The 15,515-nt window shown below is 54.9% G+C and overlaps 1 protein-coding gene across 1 annotated transcript in view; it reads right to left on the minus strand.

The window, feature by feature from the left end:
- CMKLR1 (chemerin chemokine-like receptor 1) overlaps nucleotides 1–10,663 on the minus strand; it is a 47,361-nt gene extending 36,698 nt beyond the window's left edge. The window contains exons 1-2 of the mRNA XM_043557802.1: nucleotides 10,345–10,663; nucleotides 10,034–10,088 (exon numbers count right to left, since the gene is read on the minus strand). The gene's annotated coding sequence lies outside the window, so the exon portion shown is untranslated. The remainder of the gene's footprint in view (nucleotides 1–10,033; nucleotides 10,089–10,344) is intronic.
- Nucleotides 10,664–15,515: the final 4,852 nt, after the last annotated feature.

Consider the following 15,515-nt stretch of genomic DNA (forward strand, 5'->3'; position numbering starts at 1 on the left):
CATCTTACAGGGGAGGAAACTGAGGCACAGAGCGGTCAAGTGAACTTTTCCGGGGTTCACGGCCAGCGTTTCAAAACAGGTCTGGGAGCTGGCGGATCTTCGGCTCCTACCCGCCGGGTGGCCGTTCCCCTCTTACTCAAGGGACGCCCTTTTTCTTCGTGACCCAAATCCCTGCCAGTCGAAGAGGCCCCTTGCGAGTCAAGTCTGCCGTAAAAGAGACTGCAGACGGCCTGCCCTCCCCGAAGGCTCTGTCTTGACGCCCGTCGGCTCTGTGTCCCCAGCCGCTGGGAAGCCAGTGGGCCCTCGGGTGCCAGGCCCGGCTCGGTCTGGCTCCGAAGGGCAGTGGCAAGGTCTCCCCGCAGGAAAGGAGCCCAGGCCGACCGCAGGTGCCATCCTAAATCAGCCTTCTTTAGCCCTGGAGGAAACATCTCGTTTCTCCCAAGCTCCGTGTCCTCGTCTGGCAGCAAGGCCCTGGGCACGGGAGGAGAGGGGACCCCGTCATCCAGTTAAGAAAGCCACCAATGCAAAGCAACGCTGAGCTGGTTTGTGGACCAGACAGGCCAGGAGACAGAGCCACAAACCGACACGCCCTCTGCCAAGTTAGAAGTTCAAACTCAATTAGTTTGGGGCTGCCCGGAATCTTCAATTGTGCAAATGTCTGAGCTTCAGCTCGATGGGAGTTCGGAGACATGGGCCTCAGGACAACAGGATGCTGCAACGGGGCAGCGCTGGACCACCCAGAAAATTGCGTGGGATCTTCAAGACCCCGCAGAGCGTCCAGACTCCCTCCGGCCACTCCCTCCCTGCTCCCACCCACCACACCACACACCCCTGGCTCGTCCAGCCTCCGGATCTCTGCTCGTGCTGCTCTCCCCACCTGAAGGATCTTTTATTTCCGGCCAACTCCTGCTCCAGCCAACTGGAGGCCTCCTCCAAAGCCAATCATCCTTGGCACCAGCTCAAATCCGCACTTCCTTCTCAAGGCGCCGTTTCCTGACTTCCCCTATTAAAGCCATCCCCAGCCAAGCTCTTTGCCCCCCGAGGTACTTTGCACACTGAGTGTAGCGGGCAGACATTAATCTGAGTGTATTTAGCCAATACGCTCTCGGGGCTCCCGGGCGGTCCGGCCGGTTAAGCGCCCGACTCTTGATTTCGGCTCAGGTCAGGATCTCAGGGTTCGTGAGACCGAGCCCCATGTCGATCTCTGCCCTGACAGCACAGAGCCTGCTTGGGATACTCTCGCCCTCTCTCTGCCCTCCCCCTGCTCTCTCTCTCTCTCTCTCTCAAAATAAAGTTTCAACAAAACAAAAGAAAAATGCACTCTCAGTCAAATGGCCGGGGCTCACCTACTTTACTGAGTGGACGATGGACGGAAACGCCATGGGTGATTGTGACCCGGGAGCAGTTGGCACCGTGCGCCCTGCCATTAAAGCCGAAATCTGGCCACACGGACACCACTCTGCATACATGCCTGTCTTCCCGCTTGACAGGGAGCCCCCGGAGGGCAGGGCCTGTCTCTCCCTGTATCCCATGCTCCTGGCACACGGTAGGCGTTCAGTAAATGCTGGTGGGGTGCGTGGAGGCTGTATCCTGGCTCTCTGGCTCCCTTCACGGGGGTCCCTCTCCCTTTCCAAAGCTTATTTCCCAGCCGACAAGTGAAAGCGTGGACTAACTCACTCAGGCCACGGTCTGAACGTTCGTTTCCCCTCCACCCCCACCCACCCCACCCACCCCAATACATACGTCATGTCCTAACCCCCAGTTTGATAGTATTAGGAGGTGGGGTCTCTGGGAGATGATGCGGGGGATTAGTGCTCTTATGAAAGAGACCCCAGAGAGCTCCCTTGCCCCTTCCATGGTGCAAAGACACAGCAAGGACGGAAGTGTGCAGCCCAGAAGAGGGCCCCCACTAGAACGTGACCGTGCTGGCACCCCGATCCGGGACTTCCAGACTCCAGAACCGCCAACGGTGAGTTTCTCTGTTTAGGAGCCACCCAGTCTCTGGCATTCTGCGATTGCAGCCCCAACAAACTAAGACCTCAGGAATGACAAATGACCATCTCAGATGACCATTGTCACCCGTCGAATTTTAAGGTCAAATCCGGTTGACAGATTGTCATCGGGGATGGGCTCTACCATCACCCTCCCCCCCCAACACACACACACACACACACACACACACACACACACACACATCAAGAGGTGGCCTCTACTGCTTTTCCCTTTGAGTCTGGGCTGGGCCGGTGACACACCGCGATCAACGGAATGCGGCAGAAGCGATGCTGCGCCAACCCCAGGCCTACGTCTTCAGAGGCCCAGCAACCTTGGCTTTCACCGTCCCAGAGCCCTGAGGCCCCAAGTAGAGAAGTCCAGACAGGCTGAGACAGCGGGGAGAGACAGCCCGAGTCCCAGCAGGATGTGGGGCCATCTTAAGCGGCCCCGCCCGGGTCAAGCTCCCAGCTGCGCGTAGCCCATGAGTGACCCAACTTTGCTCCACGTGACTTCCACGTGGACCATCGCTGCAGAACTCTGCCGAGCTACAGAACTGAACAAATACGTCATTTCAAGCCACCGCATTTTGGAGAGGTTTGGACCACAGAGTTAAATAACTGAAGCATTTGGGTTTGGCTAGAGGGAAAGGCATGATTGGGTTCGTGTCTGCCATGGCTCGTGAGTGAGGACTGTGGAACTCCGTCCCTGGACTAGACAACGTCGAGATCAATGTCAATTCAACCCAATGTCAATTCAAGATTTTTCCTGGGCCTACTAATGTCCATCAACTGATGAACGATGAAGAAGATGTGGTTTACACACACAATGGAACACCACGTGGCAATGAGGAAGAATGAAATCCTGCCATTTGCAACAACGTGGATGGAACTGGAGGGTGTTATGCTGAGTGAAATAAGTCAGTCAGAGAAAGACAAATCACGTTTCCACTCATATGTGGGACTTGAGAAACTTAACAGAAGACCATGGGGGAGGGGAGGGGAAAAAGTAGTTTCAAATAGAGAGGGAGGCAAACCCATAAGAGACTCTTCAATACAGAGAACAAACTGAGGGTTGAATGGGGGGGGGGGGCAGGGCAGGGGAGAGGGGAAAATGGGTGATGGGCATTGAGGAGGTCACTTGCTGGGATGAGCACTGGGTGTTGTATGTAAATAATGAATCACGGGAATCTACCCCCAAAACCAAGAGCATACTGTATACACTGTAGGTTAGCTAACGTGACAATAAATCATTTAAAAAAAAAAAAAAAAAGATTTTTCTTGGGCCTGTTGGACATGAACATTCCACATTGAGAGGGGATTAATCTATCAGACCTGAACCCCACTAGGACTAAACAAATCAGATGATCCCTCTTAAGATGTTTAAACTGGCGACCCAGAGAGGGTCGGGCAGTCCTCAGCAGAGCCAGAAGCAGAAAGAGAAGCTCAGGAAGAGACGGTATTGTTGGAAACTGAGACACATGGGGAGAACAGCAGAACAGGAAGTTGCAAGGTCTTGCAGCTGAGGGGACGAGACAGCCCCTCCCTTGAGCCACCTCAGATCCTGAGAACCTTCTAGTTGAACACCAGCCTGGCTGGGCATCTGGAGCAGGACCCTGCAGGTTGGCACACACACATTCCCAACCATGAGCCGCCTTTCTTCAAGGGCACACACAGCCCACGAGCAAGGCTCGGCCCTTCTCCCCAGCATGGGGCAGAAACAGAAGAGTTCTCGTGTCTAGAAATCACTAGGGTCTGACATAGAGGCCCAACCACCAGGAGGATCGCTGGTTCATGGTGAGCCCAGAGACACAGATCAGCATTCGAGATATCCCTCACCGTGATGGGCAGAATAATGCTACCCCCGCCACACCAACGATGCCCATGTCCGATCTCCCAGAACCTGAGAGTATGTTACCTGACATGGAGAAAGGGGCTTTGCCCATGGGACTGAGTCAAGGGTCATGAGATGGGGGAGATTTATCCAGGGTCCTCGCGCAGGTCCTTCAAACTGAAAGAGGGAGACAGGAAAATCGGAGCGATATGATGTGAGAAGGACTCGACCCGCTGCTGCTGGCTTTGGAGAAGGAGAAAGGGACCATGAAGCCACCAGTGTGAACAGCCTCTGGACTCTGGAAAAAGACAAGGGGCTGCATTCTCCCCTGGAGCCTCTGAACGGACCACAGGTCCGCCAACACCTCGCTTTTAGCACAGTGAAACCTGTTGTTGACCTTCCGAACCGGAAGGTTAACACGTGTGTTACTAGGCCACTAGGTTCGTGGCGGTTGTTACAGCAGCAACGAGAGACTCATACGCTGGTTATTTGAGCTCTTCCTCTCAGACTCAAGAATTCACAGATGCTGATGACCCTTCAAGCAAATTCGGATAACCAGGGATGGGTGCATTCTGAATGGGCCCCTGCCCTTGAACACCACCCCTGATCATCTTCTGAGCACTGCAGACACACTCTCCACCCTCTGAGACAGGGGGACACGGAGACTCGACAGGTGTAGACTTAGCTGAGCTCGCCCAGGTGGCTGGTGCCAGACCGAGCTCTCTTGTCTCCTGGCCCCCGACTCTCAGAAGGAAAACGTAGGAGTCACTGGGTCTTGCACCAACAGCCCTACCCAGCCGCCTCCTTACACAAGAGCTTCCCCCAGGGCTGGGATCAGAGGACCCGAGTTGTGAACCTCAAGAAAGCAGAACCGATTCCCACAGGCTGCCTACGTTGCAGCTGACCCCCCTGCTGAGTCAGCTGCTGGTACTTCCAAGTTTACAGAGCGTCCGTGGTGGATGGGACGAGGCCTGAGCTCCTCCCCACCCCCCACCCGAGCCCGGGACTTCTCCACGGGGCGAGGCATGAACCCGGGAGACGGGCCCACATGATCTTTTCCAGCCCGGGGACCCAAGATCGCACGGCGCCAGACTCCCACGTCAACCCAGACACGCGAGGGCAAACTCCAATGCCCACCTTCCGGAGGATAAAAGTAGAAATGTCTTCCCTGAGCTGACCGTGCACCGTACTGTGCCTTATGTATATGAACCCATTTTATCCCCTGCCAAGGCCGTGGAGGAGGCGCGAAGAGGGTGCCCGCTTTACGGATGGGGATGCTGAGGTGACAGGAGGCTGGGGGGCAGAGATGGTATCTGAACTCTAGAGCCACGGGCTGTGGGGTCTGTGACCATGTTACTCCAGCAACTGATGCCAACCAGATATTCTGTCTTCCTGTGACAGCACCGTATAGAATTACCACCCAGCAGGGCAAGAAATCCTATTTCCTCTATCACGTTGTGCCCATCACTACAAGACGGTGCCAGACACACAGCAGGTGCTAAAAAAAGTTTGTTGGGGGAACAAATAAAAGAACGTGTTACGAGCTTGCCTCCCCTCCCCCAAGGGCCTTAAGCACAGAGTCTGGGTCTAATCCCATTCTATGGCTGCCACCTCTCCCGAGGCTGATTCACGCGGGAAATTGTTCCCAAGCACCCACTATGTGCCTGGCCCAATCGAGGCCTCAGTGTCACCCGCACAGCCTCAGTCTGTGTCCTCACACGCTACCCCCTTCCCTTTTCTCTGGTCGGTCGGTGGCTGTGACATTTAGTGACGCCGGGCTTTCCAGGCCAGGACACCCACCCGGCTGCCTCATGACCAGCAAGCTCGGACCATTCTAGGGATACGGACAATGACTCCTGTACTCCCACTTCCGGATGCCCAGACCCGGGGGAACACAGCCCGAGGAAAGCCCCTGCCCGAACGACACGCACGCACGCACGCACACGCACGCATACGTGCTCGCACGCGCACGCATCCCGCGTGCGCCGCGACCCTAGGAGGGGACTAGGGTTTTCTCAGTTCAAATCCCAGCCGACGCGTGTGACCTTGGGCAAGACCCTTTACCTCTCTGATCTTCTCGTTCTTCGTCTATGAAACGGGGACGATTATGGTGAAGCCTTTCCAGGTAGGGCTGTGAGGGGGATGCAGGGAGATACTGGATCTGAAAGCCTTTGGCTCAGTGAAGGGTGCTGTGCTCAGGACAACTGGCCTTCTCGTTTGCTTTCTCCAGAAGGGAGAGAGAATCGCTGTCGCCTGAGTCCCAGGGAAACCCGCCTTTACTGGGCCGGAATGTGGGGATTTACTCAGCATATCTGATGGGGATTATCTTGAGGGCAGGAAAGTATTTGTGGAGCAACATCACCGTGTTGCCGCCATGGGAGTGAGAATTTAGACTTAAAATCAGAGGGTGGAAGAGACCCCAGAGGTCACCATATTTGGGGCAGAGACAACTAGCTGTCCGCAAAAATCCACCCCCACCCCCCCCCTTGCACAGCATACAGCTGACATCGGGAAAGAGTCGCCTTGCCAAGAGCTCTATATTCCAGCCTCCTTTGCAACTAGATCGGCCACATGACTAGTCCTCTCGTGTGGCAGCAGGCACTGAAGAAGTAAACGTGCTACGTCCATGCTTTCTTCCATCTGTGGTGATGTCCAAGGGGACCGTAGGGACGTGCACGGAAGAGGGCCGCCCCCGTGCAGAAGCACCTGCCTCATAGTAAACGTCTGTTCGGTTTGAGCCATTACATGTGCTTGCGTCTATGTATTCCAGCAGCTACTACCCCGACGGGTGCAACGCTCAACCTCCTTGATCACAAATGAGACGATTATGGCCAGAGGGTGAGAGTACCTTGTCTTAAGCCCACGTGGCAAATCCCACAATGCTCAAGAACGTTGGTCTCTTAGTTTGGAGGAGATTTGCCGGCTTCAACCCGCCCCACCAAGCTCTAAGAGTGAGTTTCGGCGAGTCCCCCACTTCTGTTTCGGCTAGCCTAACACGTCTGTTATCTGTTTTCAGATTGCAGTCCTCCGTGCATTTTCATTGGAGGGAGAGAGTTCGGTGGCTTAAAATAATTCCAAAGCCCACACCCTGGGTGATTGCTAGCCCGCTCTGACTTTCGGCGGCGCTACAAAATAAAGTTTCACTTCTTCTGCGCCATGCCTCCTGGCCTCAACAGCTGACGCAGGACATGAAAACGCACAAAAGTACACAGATATTTGCTTAGAAAGGGAAAAACATGAACCTCAGTGTCTGCGATCAACAACCCAGAAACCTGGACAAAAGGCAAAAAAGAAAAGTTCACACACTCTAGCTCGGGGGCCCTCAAGTTTTAGGAGGCGTCAGAATCATCTGGGGGGGGGTGGAGGCTGGTGCAAGGAAGAACCCCCCCCCCCACCTCACCCTCAGAGATTCCAACTCGAAAAACCGGAGCGTCAGGAAATCCTCATGATTATTCTGCAGGAATAATATTATTCTTCTGATGCCAACATTCCCACGATGGTACTTTGAGAAGCCCCGAGTCTGCTTTGCGGCCCTGAAACCGGCGGTAATTCCTGGCGGTAAGAACCACGCTCGCGCAGTGTAGCTCAAAGAGAGCGAAATGGGCTTTTAGTATTTTTGTACTCGGACGGGAACCTGAGCATCGCTAATCCGCTGGTAAAGACACCAGTACCCATTTCTGTTCGGCTCGGATGGGTGTCAAAGGTCTAGACGGCACGGTGGCCTAGAAGTGATAACAGAACCACAGCTGATGTTTACAGAGCACCTTGGGACACAACCAGCCGTCTGCTAAGTGCTCCACGTGTGTGATCTCGTTTCATCTTTGTAATATTCCCATTTCACAGACGAGGAAACGAGGCGCATACAGGGAACTTGTTCCACGTCGCTCAGCCGGCAGGGGGCAGACCAGGCTCGAACTCACCCAAAAGAACCAGCTCCACAGCCACGACGTGCTGGTGCCTCTCATGGAGGTCTCCCGCCGGAACCCCTCTCTAGGCCTCAGTTTCCTAATCTGTAAATTGGGCACGTTCATAATATCTTTGTCACACAGCCACGGTGAGGATTCAAGAAAATCACGGGAGTGGGGCGCCTGGGTGGCTCAGTCAGTTAGTTGAGCATCGGACTCTTGATTTCGGCTCAGGTCATAATCTCATGGTTTCGTGGGTTTGAGCCCCGTGTCGGGCTCTGTGCTGACAGTGAGGAGACTGCTTGGGATTCTCAATCTCTCTCTCTCTCTCTCTCTCTCTCTGCCCCTCCCCCACTCACACACTATCTCTGTCTCTCAAAATAAATAAACATTAAAAAATACTAAAAAAAAAAAAAGAAAGAAAAAGAAAAGGAGAAGAAAGAAAATCATGGCAGTAAAGTGGTTTGCAAACCGAGAGGAGTTAGTTAAGTAAACACCGAAGGGATGAGCCTTTGACTCTCCCAATCCCATTTTACAGATGGTAAAACCGAGGCCTGGTCACTTTATTTATTCAGTGAACATTTACTGAGCATCTACCGTGCACTAGGGCTGGTGCAGAGGACTGAGGGTACAGAGAGAAAAGTACCCCGAGTCTGGCCTCAAGGAGCCCCCAGGTTAGCAGGGGAGACAGAGGAAGCTGGGCCCTGAGAGAGGAACCTCTCCGAAGGGGTCAAGCCAGAGAGAGGAGTGACTTTGCCAAAGTCGAGTTCACCTAGTCCCCGAAGTTGTGGCAGAGAAGGTTCCCGGGTACCAAGAGAGAACTCTACCCACAGGCTTCTTGTGCTTGGCACCCCACCACCTAAGCACCCCTGGTGACAGGTAAGCCTTCTTTTATGGAGAAAGTGCCAGGTGGCCCTCCTCCCAACCCCAGAGGGCTGGATTAGCCGATCACATTCACCTCAGCAAATGAGGCATCTGGACGAGCCTCTCCTTTGAGTGAGTGTGGAGGAAGTGGGAGAGACAGCAAGAACCACAGGTAAGATCGGTCTTCAAAAGGAGGTAGGGGCCGCCGAGTAGGAAGTTGGGGGCCAGACCTCTTGATGGAAAAAAGAAGACAGACCCGACGCCCGGCTGGCCACTTCCTCGCTGGCCTATCTGAACCACAGGCCGGTCTGAGGGATCAGACTTACATCAAACAGCAGTTCCGTGATTATAACGTGTGGTTTGTCATTGCGCCCGAAGCTAGCCTTTAGAGCGAACTCACGTGAACGGTAGCACACTGGGGCACCTGGGTGGCTCGGTCGGGTTAAGGGTCCCGCTCTCGATCTCGGCCCAGGTCACGATCTCACGGTTCGTGAGTTCGATCCCCCACGTCAGGCTCTGTGCTGACAGTGCAGAACCTGCGTGGGATTCTCTCTCTCCCTCTCTGTCTGTCTCTTTCTCTGCCTCTCTTCCACTCATGCCCTCTCTCTCTCTCTCAAAAGAAATAAGTGAAGCTTAGAAAATAAATACGTAAATGGTAGCACCACCCATGGGCTAGTCTGGAAGCAGAGGGGGGCGTGGGGCATGTTCCACAGCACGGCCAAAGGGTCCGTATCCTTCGTATACGAAGAACTCTCAAATACCAACAAAAGGGAAGCATGCCAGCAGGAAACAAGCGGGAGCACACCATCATAAAAAGTGAACAGTGAGACTGTCAGGAATAATCGGCCTCGCTAGGCGAAGTAAGGGGGAAGGCGGCCAGATAGAATTCTCACCAGAAGCCTCACAAACCTCAAAACCCGGCAGACTCGGCGATTTAGCCTTTGAGAAAAGTATCCACAGGACCCACACCCAAAGGTGTCGCGCAGGAGTGGCCCTCGCAGCCCTGTTTGTGAGGACAGAAAAAGAGGAGGAGGAGGAAAGAAGAAAGAAGCAACCACCGCGAGGAATGGTCACATAAAGCCCGAGACACGTTTTCCGTGCCGTCCTTGGGAGGCGCACTGAAGGACTGTGGTGGGAAGCTCACAGTCCGGGGTCAAGGACGAGGTAGGTTACCCCACGAGACGTCGGGTGTATACTTACCTGCGTCTGCTACATCGTAGGCGCTCGACAAACAGCAGAGGTAAATTAGTGAGCGAGCGAGGGTGTGAGTGATAGAACCACCGAGAAGGCCACCCCTGGGTGAGGCCCTCCTCCTGAGTCTATACCAAGAGTCCAGCCCGGGCGCGAGGGAGGAGAGCCGTGCAGACGCTCGTTTGGTTCCGATCTCTGTCCCTCCCCCCCCCCCCCCCCCCCCCCCCCCCCCCCCGCCAGCGCCGGCTTACCGTCTCTGCAGCCCTGAGCCAGTGGCTTGCCCTCTCTGAGCCTCGGTGTCTTCACCTGGAAAACGAAGACACCTGTCAAATGGAAGCTCCCGCCGCGGCGTGGCCTTGCCGTGAGCGTTAGCAGAGTCAGGAAGGAGAGACACTGACCCCGCTATGTTTCACAACGAGCGCGCGTGAAAACCTGAAAATCATCACAGGACTGTTTGCATTTTGACAAAAGTGAAATTTCACGCCGAGCCACGGGCCTCCTCTCTCTCCTAGGAGCCCCCTTTCCTGAGCCCTCCAGAGGATGTCAAAGCCAAGCGTGATACCTTGTGGCTGGTCTCCGGCCAGGTCCTCCCAAGGGTCCCCCTGGACTTCGGGGCACTGAACGCTGGGCAGGGGACCCGTGTTGCCGGACTTCTTTCTCTCAGTCACCTCGTTCTCTGGCTGTGGCTGTCAGCCCAGAAAGCCGTCCGTCCGTTCGTTCAAGATCTCCTGGAACCCTCCCCGCCCAGATCACAGCCTCCTCTGGAACCCCCTCATCCCTCAGGAGGCCCTCCGGGAGACCTCATTCAGTCCCGAGCTCCTGGCTCGCTCCCTCTCGCTGGGGCTGCTGTCCTGAATGGGACAGAGCTCTGCCAGAGAAACAGCTGGAGGGAGGAGAGAGGGAGAGGGAGGGGCAGGAAACTGGGCTGGCCGAGGGCGGGGGCGGCCAGCTGCGGGGAGCGGGGACCGGGGACCGCCAGGGAAGGCTGCCCCTGCCTGCCAGCGGGGGACCGGGCTTGTGGGTGGTGGCTGGTGGCGAGGCCTGCTGGGGACGACCCGCTGCCGGGAGTGGTGCCCACCATCCGAGCACAAACCAGGAGCATATGGAAGCCCCAGGCAGCCCGGCTGCTCCCTACAAAGGGCCTCGGAGCTGAGCTGCCTGCCGGATGCCCTACCGGGCTGGGCCACCACCTCCCTCCGCCCACCGGGATGCCCTTCCTGGCCTGAGCTGAGGCTTGATGACCTTCAACAACCTTTTTCCTTTCTTTCCTTTTTTTTTTTTTTTTTTGGGAAATGAAAACAGCAATGAGGTTTGGTTTGGTTTTTTTTTAAGTATCAAACGAACACAGGTTAAAATGTTTTCTGTTCGGTTTTAGCAAATGTTACAGGGCCAGCAAAAATCTTCCACGTGGTTGGCATAGGCATCGATGGGCCGTTTCTGGAGAGCCGTCTGCCCGAGATGCAGCAGAACTTTTGTCACTAAGTTCCGAGCCTGCGTTGTTTGAATGTACATCCTGCTCGGGGGCGCCTGGGTGATCTCAGGTCATGATCTCACGGCCCCACGTTGGGCTCTCTGCTGTCAGCGCCGGCCCCGCTTCAGATCCTCCGTCCCCCTCCCTCTGCCGCTCCCCTGCTCACGCTCTCTCTCAAAAATGAATAAACACTGGGGCGCCTGGGTGGCGCAGTCGGTTAAGCGTCCGACTTCAGCCAGGTCACGATCTCGCGGTCCGGGAGTTCGAGCCCCGCGTCAGGCCTGGGCTGATGGCTCGGAGCCTGGAGCCTGTTTCCGATTCTGTGTCTCCCTCTCTCTCTGCCCCTCCCCCGTTCATGCTCTGTCTCTCTCTGTCCCAAAAATAAATAAACGTTGAAAAAAAAAATTTTAAATAAAAAAAAAATGAATAAACACTAATAAATAAATAAATAAGCGTAAATCCTGCTTTCATCCCCAAACCCTGCTCCCCAGAGATAAATATCACTACCATTTTGGTATGAACACACACATATACATTCTATATATAAATGTCAAATGGCTCGGTCACATTCCGTGTACCATAGCGTAACCTGCTTTTTCATTCCCTGATAGGTGTGTGAGTGTGTGTGTGTGTGTGTGTGTGTGTGGACATCTTACCCTGTTTCAATAGCTGTTCATTGTTTCGATCAATTGATGCACTGGCTCCTTTCATCAATACTTTCTTGGTGATTGGTCAGGTCATTTCCAACTTGTTGACTATAATAAATACACCAATCACACTTGTCCAATTGTCTTCTTGAGCCGAATTCCTGCGAACACACTTATTATTCAGAGGGTCTCCTGGTCCCTTTTCAGGTCTCGGCTTGGAGACCAGCTTCCCAGAAGCCTTCCCTGCCCCTGGGGGGACTGCTCTCAGCCCCCTGGGCTCCCTTTCTATCCACAGTGGCGTCTGTTGCCCTTTCCTGTTAGGGGGTCTCTCTCCCTTACACTGGAAACTCATTTGGGGGAGGAACTACATTTTTGTCCCCTGCTCTGTCCCCAGAGCTAAGTGCCTGACTCCTTGTCTGCATCATTAGCAGAATAAACAAGATGAGCAGACAACCAGGCAGCGTGCTAGTCTCTGGCTACTTAATTCTCGGGACAACCCTGCCAAGTAGGTACTGTTCCTGCCCTCCTCCTAACCATGAGGAAACTGGGACACAGAAAGGTTAAGTCACTTGCCCTAGGCCACACAGCGGATAGGTGGGAGAGCTGGGAACCCAACCAGACTGGCTCCACAGCCCGGACTCCTGGCCCCCAGACTGAAGAGCTAACAGAAGTGGCCACTTTGGGCATGGCCCTGTGTCAGGTGCTTTCTCTGGAGCAAGGCACGCAAACTTCCAGCAACGCGTGTGACATCTCACGTTACAGGTGAGAATGCCGGGGCCCCGGGGAGGAGTTATTCCGCTAAGAGCACCCAGATGGGGCCGACGGAGGCCTGCTCGAACCCAGATCTGTGTGATCCCATAGCTAAGGCTACCAAAAATAACTTGTGTAGAAAGGAAAAGAGAAGGGGAGGAGAAAGGGGAGAGAGAGAAGGAGAGAGGGAGGGAGGGGCAGAGGCTTGGGCAGGTGTGGGAACACGTCTTTCACCATCTGACCATCCGTAGAACCTCTCCTTCCTCTCCCTACGATCCTCGACTGTTAGTTCAGTGAGGTTGACACTTGGAAACGACCGTCTCTTTCATTCCCTAGATACAAACTGGAAGCACAGAGACGTTAAGTCACTGTCCAAAGTCACACAGCATCCTAGAGTCAGAAGTCAGACCCAGCCTGACTCCAAACCTTTCTCCTCCCCGCTCTGCCAGTCTTGCCCAGAGGACTTAGAGTGTCTCATCCGCGCCTTTACTGTACAGATGGGAACATTGGGCCCAGAGAAGGCAAGGGATGCCTCCAAGGTCACCCAGCAGTTACCAGCAGAGCAGCAGCCCCAGAGCATCCTGGTCCAAAGGTGAGGATATTCCCACAACGCGGTACAGATGCTGTGTGTCCCGTACGTCACCACCTAAAGGTCTGTCATTAACAGAGACCGGTGGTTCTCAAAGTACGGGTTCTGGACCAGCCGCTGCTACCTTGCCGCGGAGCTTGTTAGAAACGCAAGCTCACAAGCCAGGCCCGTCCGCAGCCCTGGGGAAGCAGAACCTCGGCAGGCCGGGCCCCGTGAGCTGTGTGTTCGAAAGGCGCCGGGGGATACTGATGCTTGCTCAAGTTTGAAAACCACCGATACGGACATTTCCAGTAGGAATAAATCCTGGATCCCGGAACGAGTTACCTTGTCAGTCTCCGGAATGGTGGTTAAGAGCAGGGGCCCTGAAATCAGACAGAGCGGATTGGGCCGAATCCCTCTCTCCTACCGTGAGCTGTGTGGCTGAGGCATGTCCTCTCTCCTCTCAGAGCCATAGTTTCCTCATCTGCTGGGGACTGAGGGGGGCTGGGAGGGGGGAGGGGAGGAGGGGAAGGGGAGGAGGAAGAGGGGGGAGGGGGAGGGAGAGGAGGAGGCAGTGGAGAAGGGAGAGGGGACAGGGGAAGGAGACGGGGAGAGGAGAGAGAGATGGAGGGGCGGGGCAGAGAAGGAGAAGGAGGGGGAGGAGGGAGAGGAGACAGGGAGGCAACCTCTGAGGAAGATCTGGAACACTCAGGATATCCAGGATATCCCGGAGGGGGAGCGGAGCCCGGTGAATCCAGCCTCTGGATGGATTTATGGAAATTGCCTCTTCCTCCTTCACTGGATGTTGGACGCCCTTAATGCACGTCCCCTGGACGCCTCTCACCTCCCAAGCCGACCCCAGGCTGTGATGAGGTTTGGGTTTTGTCGGCTGGGAGATCCGACAGAGTGAGGACTCCGGGTTTCAGGCCAGCGGAGCCCCCCACCCCAAGCCCAAGGTAGAGGTCAGAGCACACAGCCCCACGCGGACCCCCAGTGAGAAGTCGGAAGGGTCCGGCTGACCCCGGCCAATCAGAAGCCACAGGTCTGTGGCCACCCTTCTGAACATGGCTGAGGAGTTTGGCCATTTCCTCCTCGGAGTAAAAAGCGTTGCGGGTGGGGGGGGGGGGGGAGTTGTTTGTTGTTGTTGCTTTTAAATAGGATTCTGAAATTTAAGGCCTAACATCGGGATCCTGGGACCTGCGAGAGAGGTGGTGGCAAAGAAGCCTCTGTTTATCCCCTTGGAAACTGTGTGTTTCCAAGATGGCGGATCAAGCTTCATCTTCTACCCAAACCCAGTTGGTTGACCCTGGAGTCCTGGAGCTCTGCGTTAAAGGAAATGTGAGGCCGCATCTAGGACTGGCTGGAAAGAGCACCGTCACCCACTGACAGCGCCTACCGTGGACCTAAAGGAAGGGTCCCACTTTCTCATCCCACTCTGTCCTCCAACGAAAGCCCATCCCACTGGCCGCGGAGGCTGGGGGGCTGGTGCCAGCTCTGCCTTAGCTTATCCCACGTGTTGGCTGACCCTAGTATAGATAAACATATCTTTTAAATTTATTTTTTAATGTCTTTTGGGTTTTTGGGGGGCTTTTTTTTTTTGAGACACAGACTGACTGCAAGCAGGAGAAGGGCAGAGAGAGAGAGAGACACACACAAAGAATCGTAAGCGGGCTCCGGGCTCCAAGCGGTCAGCACAGAGCCCAAGGCGGGGCTTGAACCCACGAACCATGAGATCGTGCCCCGAGCCAATGTTGGACGCTTGACCGACTGAGCCACCCAGGCAGCCCTCGATAAACTTCTGTCTTAATTCCCACAGCCCTTGGTATGTTTCGGGTTGATTTTTAGTGTTCACAGGTTCTCAACGCTCTAGTTAAAGCAGATGGTTTCTGTGACACAAAGGATTCCCTATGAATCCAAACTGTGCCTACTTCGGACTTTAAGAGGTAGACAGACCATACCGGAATGAGAGCTCCATTTCAGCCGTGTGGCCTTGGGCAAGGCGTTCATCGTCTCTGGTAGGTTCGCTGCTCCTGTGACTCGTGAGATGGGGAGATTATCCAGGATTACCCAGGTGGACCTAGAGTAATCCAAGCATTTCAGAGGAGGAAGGCAGGGAATCAGAGCTGGGCGAGGAAGGAAGCAGACGTCTCGGTGTGTGGCCACAAGCCAAGGAGAACAAGCAGCCTCCGCCCTGGAAGACACAAGGAACGGATTCTCCCTGAAGCCTCCAGCAGTCTTGATCCTAGCCCCTTCAGACTCATTTTGGACTTCGGACCTCCAAAACGGTGGGGGTATAA

Source organism: Prionailurus bengalensis, chromosome D3, assembly GCF_016509475.1.
Source record: "Prionailurus bengalensis isolate Pbe53 chromosome D3, Fcat_Pben_1.1_paternal_pri, whole genome shotgun sequence".
In the NCBI taxonomy this organism is placed as follows: domain Eukaryota; kingdom Metazoa; phylum Chordata; class Mammalia; order Carnivora; family Felidae; genus Prionailurus; species Prionailurus bengalensis.